Genomic DNA, 8,890 nt, shown 5'->3' on the forward strand with positions numbered 1-8,890 from the left:
CTTACCACCATTTTTAACGAATATGAATAAATGTCCAGTCAGAGTGTCGTTATTCCCCCTGCGCAATTAGTAAGATCACTCAGAGGAGATGCAGCGTGCTGACCTTGTAGCTTGGCAGGTGGTTCAGATAAATGCTTCAGTGGATGAAGGATATTTTAACAGGAACCTATCATTTGGATATTTAGTTAAGTACAATAAAAAAAATCCATTTTATTTATTTCCTTATTGTCAGGAATTTTAACCCTGTGTGCTGCCAGGCCTGCTGTTGAAGGGTTTTGCCTTTGGGATGCACCCCAGACTTCTCAGTTCTACAATCTTTAAACATCTTGGCTCTGCCCTTGCAAGGTATGGTGTTTGGTTCCACCTGCTGTCTGATTTGGGAAGCTCCCTGTTCTATTGATCAGCACTTGGGCCTTGGTATATGCTGACTTTTGCTTCCAGCCACTGTGTAACCTGAAAAACTCCTTGTTTCTTGGATCTGGTGACTGAAATTTGTAGTTGGTAATAAGGCAAGTCTGGATTTTGATCCTACTTAGGATACCAGATAAATAACCTAAACTTCAGAATTATTAAAAGTAGGAGCTGTATTACCTAACTGGGACTCAATTCTAGTCAGCATCGATACAAAGCTATTAGATTTTGTCATGTTGATTTTTAAACGTTAGAGGAATAGATGTGGAAACAGAAATTTATGTGGAGATTTTTCTTTTGTTGCTTACATTTTATTGAAGACAGAGGAGAAACCCAAACTCCAAAGCAACACCAACCCTGAATTTGACCATGAACCAGGCACTGAAGGGAGGGAGAATGCCTAGTATCCTAGAGAAACCACGCGAGGACAATTCATTCTTAGATAAAGGAGAGCCAGGAAATGCTGCCAGGATTGATAGGATCTCAAGTTATCTTCCACACGAGCACTGGTACTGCAAATTAAATTGCCCGATTTCAAGGTGTTTTTTTTTTTTTTTTTTAAACCTTCTAGCATATCCCAAAATATTCATATACCTCAAAATGCATGTTATTTGGGGAAAAAAAAATAAATAACAGGTATTTAGAAATAAAAGGACATAAAAAAGTTATGATACATCACTTAGAATTATCTACATTCACAGGGCCTTTGTTATGCATTTCTTGCTAGCACATTTATTTGGCAGTACATTTCAGTGGAGCTGAGGTTCAAGTCAGAACTGAGTTGGCCCCAGCTCCAGTTAAATACCGCAGGCATTAGCTATGCCTCCACGCATTTTTTTCTTACCTTTCTGTAGACAACAATAGTTCCCTCCTTGAAACCATTCTGTTAACAACATCCATGAGATGGGGCGATAAAGTGGTTCTGAGCAGTTCTCTTTGTCTTTACTGAGGAAAACAGCATTGGAACTTATAACTTTCATATCCTTAAAAATCAAAGTAAACAAGTAAACTAAACAGTTTTTAAGTATTCCTTTTTGTTTGTTTGTTAAGCAGTATAAATTTGTTAGAGATAAAGCAAAATTAGCTCTACCTCAGCATTCTTCTTACTGCTCTGTTTTTGCTTTAGAAACTGTCTGATATATGTAATGAATCTTTTAGAGCATATTTTGTGCTTCTAAACAAAGCGTGCTTTGTCTGGGTTCCCTATGATACCCTTTACCTTGGCAGATGATATGGGGACCGCTGCTGCCAAGCTGCTATCTCGCGCTTCTTTTACTGACTAGTGCCAACCTATGCCAAGAAAACAGAACCCCTCCCTAATCTGCAGAGGTCCTGCAGGCCAAACATGCTTTTAATGTTGGCAGCAGACGTTGTATTAAGCTGTTGCTGGAGTGGGTCTGTTCCAGGTACAGAGAGCAGGCACCTGGCCTAGGAATGTCCTGAATTATGTCTAGTCCTCAGATCAAAAGCACAGACTGTCTTTCTGCTGCACTTTTTATTTTATTAAATATCCATCTCCGTCACATTACTGTTTATTATTTCAGTTGCATCTTCTGACTGTCTAGCTGTGTTCCTTGCCATCCAGCTAAGCGCTAGAAGAAAGAACCCTGCACTGTGAGGATGACAGTGTGCTGAAGGCTCTCAAGATCCTAGCGATACATGGCTAAACATCTGCAGCATAAAACAGCTCCAGATGAGATTTTTATTTACCAAGTTCTAGAAAAAGCCTCAAAAGTGTGTTGGAAAGGCAGGGACTGCTCAGAGGAAGAAGCCTGCTGGAGAATTTCTTTCTTCAGAAATATACTGATGTGAGCTTGCAACTCGAATCCTTCCCCTGTAGCATCACCAGCCCTGTGCTCACTTGTCGAGCTGCCAGGGCTGCACCTTCTGGCTCAGTCATGCCGAAAAGGACCGACGGTCACCGTGACAAGAAGGCTTGCTTTGTATAGCAACCGCACCACGGTGTGGGGGAGAAGTCTCACTGCCCTTTAACTGTACGAGAAGGTCTAGGTGAGAGCTCTCGGTTTGGTCTCCTTTTTTGAAAGGCAGCAGATGCCAAAAACAATCTGGACAAGCTGGAGATACTTCTGGAAGAGGCAGGGACAACAAAAAAATTCAAGTCTGTATGATTCTTGCAGTGTAACAGTCTCCCTAGGAAGCACGCTGATTGACAGACAGTAAATAAAATCCCTGGCTTCCTCAAAATAACTCCTTGGATTCGCTTAGAGGTCCGATGAGCCAGGAGGTTGGTTTTTTTTTTTTTTTTTTTGTATGGAAAATAACTGAAATAACTGGATGACATGAAAGAAACAGCCATTCACAGAATGAGTCGAATCAGTAGTGCTGTTTCTCAGAGGGAGTAGGAACTGTTATTCTCTCTGCCCCATTGGTGTCAGGTAGGGAACTGATACCCATTTTATGTACACATGTCCTTCACAAGGCCCACGTTTTGCTTACACGAGACATTTGCTTAGCATTTCTGAGTGCACGAGCTGTCTCTGCTTGTGCCATTATATCCCTGGAGTGGGACCAGTTATTCCTCTGCCACTCTGCTGGCGTGCCACCTCTGCTACAGAGCAGGCCAGTCTGTTTCAAACTGAATTGACAACCAACTACAGCATTAATAGGCTTAGTGGTTAGAAGAAGGGAAGTATAAAAAACCAGGATGGAAGAGTTTTCTAGGTGTAAACTTGCAGCATTTTAGTAATGGAAATGCAACAAGATGGGCTCAGTGTGAGTGACATTTCTGTGTAACTGAAATCTGCTTCTAAGACCCCCAGTTGAGTACTGAGGAGGGTGCTTTGGCTACCTTTGTTTTCTCCTCATTAGTTAGGTGGCCAAATCCACAGCAGCACAGACAAGATGAGACAAGATGGGGATGCTGAGTAAAAAGAAGGCGGCAGCAGTAGCAAGACAGGCATGTGGAAGGAATATCACTTGCTTTTTTTCCAAAATCAGCTAGTTTGATTAGACACACTTCCAGGTACAAGCCAGGTTTCTGTCTGTTGCACATATGGTTTTATCTCTGGTTTTCTGATTTGATTAAATGGTTGAAGGCAGTTCAGTCATGCCTGCTTTGCACGCGCAGTTAGCTTGCCAAGCAGCCATCCAGTGGAACCCAGTTTTCAACACACGGTAGGGAAGCTTTCCCTTTGTTCCCACCCTGTCTCGTTTTCTTTGGAGCCAGTTTGTGGCGGTGGCAGGAGAAGAGCGGCAGAGGGAGCATCGTGGGCGTGAAATCCATAGCAGGCTGGAAAGGGCCACTGCGTCGCTTCCTTTGTGCTTGGTTTGCTCATACAGGCTGTGGTGTAAGAGCATGGTCTCACTAACAGCTGTGTGCAGGAGTGAAGCCTTAACCATACAGCAGCTCTGATGAATTTCCTCTGATGATACAGTTCTTGTGCTTATAGGAGTGGCTCAGGTAAGGGCAAGTGTTTTCATCAAGGTAACGAGCGTTTTCATCGAGGTATGAACAAGGAGTAGGCAAAGGCCCCTGCAAATCACCTCCAGGCTTTTCTACCATTTGGTCCAAATGTTTTCTTGGTAGAGCTGTTCAAAACTGTGCCTTCCCCTTCCAGCCGCCGTGCTGTGTCCTTGTGCCATGTCCTGCAGTGATCTCTGAGTGAGCGGGCTCCTCTGCTGGACCCCTGCCATCAGCAGAACTCCTCTGATGCAGATTGAGACAGGTTTTTAGTAATTACAGCCAAGGTGTAGAGGATTGAAGAAGTGGAAGGAGGTGGCCTAGAACATGCATTCTGATCCCCTTGGGGTTACGGTCACTGTGGGTGACTTTGTGTTGTCTTTTTGGTGGAAACGGAAGGAGGTTACAGATAACCTGAAGTATACCAGTGGGACCCTTTTAAACAGTCTTAGCAAAGAAAGTCTAGTGGCATTATCTGTTATTAACAGCTTAATGAAAGCGAGTTTTCTATTTGTTTTTCTCTCACGCAATATATTAAATGATAATTAGGACTCCTGCATCTTTGCAGATACATTTTATGATGAGAAATACAAATATACCCGACTCTTTCTGTTATAAAACAAATAAAACTGCAAATTTATGCAGCTGTGTATGTATACTACATGCTTTTTCTGCTACGCAAAGCCAAGTTATTTAGATTTTACATGAACCCAAATTAAATTTCTCAGTTTTCTAAAATCATTGTGGGTTGGAATACCTTTCCACTTAGGTTCTTTGCTTGTGTTTCCATCAGAGATCTGATGGAAGTTCTCTGAAATGTCTCAGATTCCTGTGACAAAAAAGATGGAGGTATGCCCAGTGCAGATCTGATGACTCAAAACTATTTGTCCTTTGGAACCCACAGCACAGGATTTTGGCTGTATTCAGGCATTTGGGAAGCAGTAACTTCTATAGACTTTTCTTAAGTCTTTCTGGGAGCTGGTAAACACAGACTTAACCCGCAAAGTTAAGTTTTGCAACTTAAGAAGTTTTACTGGCATTGGCTTCTTTGACACAGTTAACGTTTCTCTGTGCTGGAAATGTGGTTTAATTTACTGGTCAGAGAGTGTGCTGCAGACAAAAGCACAACTATGTTTTGTTTTACTAGAAAAAGATGTGGGACAGTCAAAGAAGAAATGACAAATCGTGCTTGATCCAAAGACCCATTTAGGCTCATTTGTTTAGAATCTAAATAAATTTGTTTAGAGTCCCATGGTTATGCAGAATGTTTCAAAAGAATGCACTATGTGCACGTGCAAATACTGGATGTTGCTTATTGTTTAACAGCTGGGAAAATATGTGCAAAATGAACAATACTTTGTGTAGGTGGGAGAGAACCTAGTATGTTTAATACCAGCAAACACATCTTTAATCCTTACTGCTAAAATCCACTATGACTTTGACCAGAAAGATTACTGTATCTGCTACTGTTGAAGTATGTTAGAGATTCCTTCATATATATGTATTTATTTACGTGAACTCTTTCTGTACAAACAAAGAGAAACTACACATGGGTTCAGCAAACCAGGGAGTGATTTATTTATTTATTTATTTTTCCTGAGGATTTTCAATAATCCTGATGTGTGTGCGGTGTGGTTGGTCTCAATATCTTTAGTTATATAACATAAAGGCCCTGCTGTGCTGTAAGTCACGCAGGGGGCAGAGCAGCATGACTGCAGTGCCTGCTGTACCTCAGACCGCAAGCCTGGGCGACGATACGAGGGGCTGAACTCGGTGGAAAGACTCTCGCCGATCCTAATGAGCTCTGGATATGGCCCAGACTCGAGCAGCAGTGGCTTGACTTTATTGGAATGCCACCAGCATCATGTTGAGTCATGCGCACACAGATGCATACACATCCTCTTAAAGTCTAAAATAGCTTGCAAAAGCAATGCCAATGCCACAAGCAGAGATGCCATTTGAATTTCATCAGTTTCTTCTAAATTAATTCAAAAACGTTGTGTGAGATTTTGTTACTTGACTTTGGTTTTAATGGAAATGCACTCCAATCCCCCTGGCATTCCCTCTGATACGTTTCTAGAAAACTGCCAGTTCTGCTGCCAGTTTAAGCTTGGTCTATTGTGTAGTTTAAGCATAAAGCTACATAAATTGCTCTCCATCTGGAGAGGCTTATCTCTGTATCTTTGGTTGACAGCTCGTACGTGCAATGGAAGGAGTGCTACAGGTTGGAACTTGAAACCACCGCTTTGGCGAGCAGCAGACTCTAAGATTTGCAGCTGGTGGTATTAACAAGGATTGTTTTAACTAATGTTCCTCCCTCCTGGTTGCAAACTACTGCAGTTTCCCTGTAAATCTCATGAGAACTCCTCAGGTCATAGCTCACACAGCCAAACGGTCGTGCAAGACTCTAAGCCTTCCTCCGACCAGGCAGAACTGCCAAGATGCACACACAGCCACAGAGCTTGAAAGCAGGACCTGTAGCGACTCAGAAATTGAAATACCAAATGTTATTTTCAAAATACCCAATTGTTTAAGTCACTGCCTAGTTGTGCTGACTCAGGAGTGTTGAATTTGGGGTGGTTGTCCTACTGTAAGCTCTTAAAACTGTAGGGAATAACGAGGATCTTATTTCACAGCTCCCCTCTAAACTGCTCCGTAAAAGGCTGTGGGGGAAAACAGAGGTTAGTGCACATACTTTTATTTTGCTTACAACTTTGATGCCCTCCCTAGGGCTAACGTCAGCAAAATGGTATGTCAAGGAGTTAGACAGCCTCTTGTGCTTTCACTGCCATTCTTTGGATTTTCGTCTGCTCTTCCAGCTGTTTCTTCTTCCTGCTGAACATACAGCTCTTAAATTCAACTGATGCTTACAAATAAGACAAGGCTGTTATCGTTCACAGAAATCTGTTAAATATAATCCCTATAATTAGCCAGAAAATATTACAGTAGTTTGCAGTCGAGTGTGTCTTTTCCTTTCTCCCAGTTTACCCGTTGCAGGAGCAGCTTTGTGTTCCAGTAGGGTAAGCGGGAAGGACACCTGCCAGCACCAAAGGCATTCAGGCTGCTGCAGTTTGGCTGATTCCTTGCCCATATTTGCTCTTTTGAGTGCCAAAACTTTTTTTTTTTTTTTTTTTTTTAATAATAATAGTTCCTAGCTTATTTAGAGTTGTAGCCCATACTGTGTGATCTGGGGACGTTTGCCTCACCCTAGCCCATGGTACTTGGCAAACCAGCATCTTTTCCCAGGCCTGCTGCTGACTCGCAGGCAGATAACAGGGGTCTGAAGCTCTTCCTCACCTGCCAGGATAAAACCTATCCCTCTGGTTCAAGAAGCTCTTCGTATATTCCTAAGCACTGGTAATGACGGGCAGGGGAAGGTTTACAAAAGAGGCATTTCTCAACCTGCTTTCTGTCAAAGCAGGGCCAGGATTTCTGAGTTCTGAATTTGCCCTCTGCTTTTTTGTGTGGCACATTTCATTACCGCAGTGGGAAGAAGTGAAAGGGTGAGGGAAAGAAAGCTAGCTGTGTGGTTGGCATGGCATTTGAGAAATGGTCCATGAGCTTCTCTATAAATTTCAACTGTAGTCCCATATATATGGTGTAATTATCCAGGAACATGCTACAAGCTGGGAGTATGTATGAGCATGCTTCCTTGCTTTTTTTTTTTTTTTTTTTTGTCTTTTCCAAGCTATACATTTTGTTTGAGTCTGCCAGGAAATGATTTAGCTCCTCATGGGGAGGTTGTGGATGTATATAACTAACTCTTTAAATCGTATTTAAAAAAGGGAGATAGGAACCTGCTGTTAGTAGAGAACAGGCATGGAAAGCCTCCTGTGCATGGGGAAAGCAGCCACCTGGAGGTGCCATTTCAGCACAGCTCTGCGTGCCGTCGGGATGGCAGTTCTTTTCAAAATTCTTCATACATTCTTTGCAGATACATTATGAAAGACCATATTTACAGATGCATAGAGCTTTTAAGTTTTAAAGATTTTGGTCCTTTGAAAGAGACTTAGCATGTGGTTATTCCACGTCAGAGCACATTTCAAAACCACAATGTATTTGCTTCCTCTTAAGAGCTCAAGAGCACTAATGATACTGTGAGCAGAAGCACGTGAGGCTGTTTCTGTACGTATTGTTAACTACTAGCATGTACTTCTTCAAGCAGTAATTTTTTTTTTTGGAATGCTCCTTTTCTCTTTTGAGGATCTAGCTTTTGTACGTTATCACTTTGTTGCTACTGTGATGTCTGAAGAGAAGATTTAATGAGTGTTAAACTCCTAAAGCTGTGGATTCTGCAATAATTAAAAATGCTATCTCATTGTACAAGAAAATATATTAAAATATTAAGATTCTTAAAATAAATCAGCTTAGAGCAAGAAATCTGAGTCAAGGAAAGTCTATCATTTATCTCAGAAGTTCTTGCTTTAGTTGATTTGTTAAGCTCCTAGACTATGCAAATGGGTTTATGTTATCTTTTTAATGAAGAGCAGTGTAAAACCATGTTAAATAGAGGGGAAGAGAAAAAAGGGAGTGAGCCAGCCTTGATTATTGTAATGAGCCTGAAGAAACTGTGTTATAAACAATGTCACCACAGTTTTTGTGGAAGTGAAAAGGAGAAACAAAAGGAATATGAGAAATGCGAGTGCTCTGATTCTGGTGATTACATTTCTTCTTCTCTGCTGGCCCTCCACCTGTGGCCATCACTGCTGCTCTTCATTCTGCAGTTCCCAGAGGTGTAAAAGCTTTGGCTCTACCATGAGCTGCACAGCATCAGCAGTTGTGTGGCCTCCGTCCTCCAAAGGAGAAACCGGTCAGATTTTGGAGGTGGTGTAGTTCTGGTGAAAGGGGCATTACATGTGTAGTGTATCTGGGACTCTTCAGAGCTGATGTATTTGCTCTTTTTGACAGCCTCTGATCAGAACAAAAGCTTCAGCATATTAACATTTTTAGCAGTAGTTGTTGACAACATTCAATGACATTTCCATAGGATTTTTTTTAATATTATTATTTTTATTAACATCTTATTATATTTAGCAATTACATATGAATTTGCAATGA

Source organism: Netta rufina (genome assembly GCF_964035555.1).
Source record: "Netta rufina genome assembly, chromosome: 12".
NCBI lineage: Eukaryota > Metazoa > Chordata > Aves > Anseriformes > Anatidae > Netta > Netta rufina.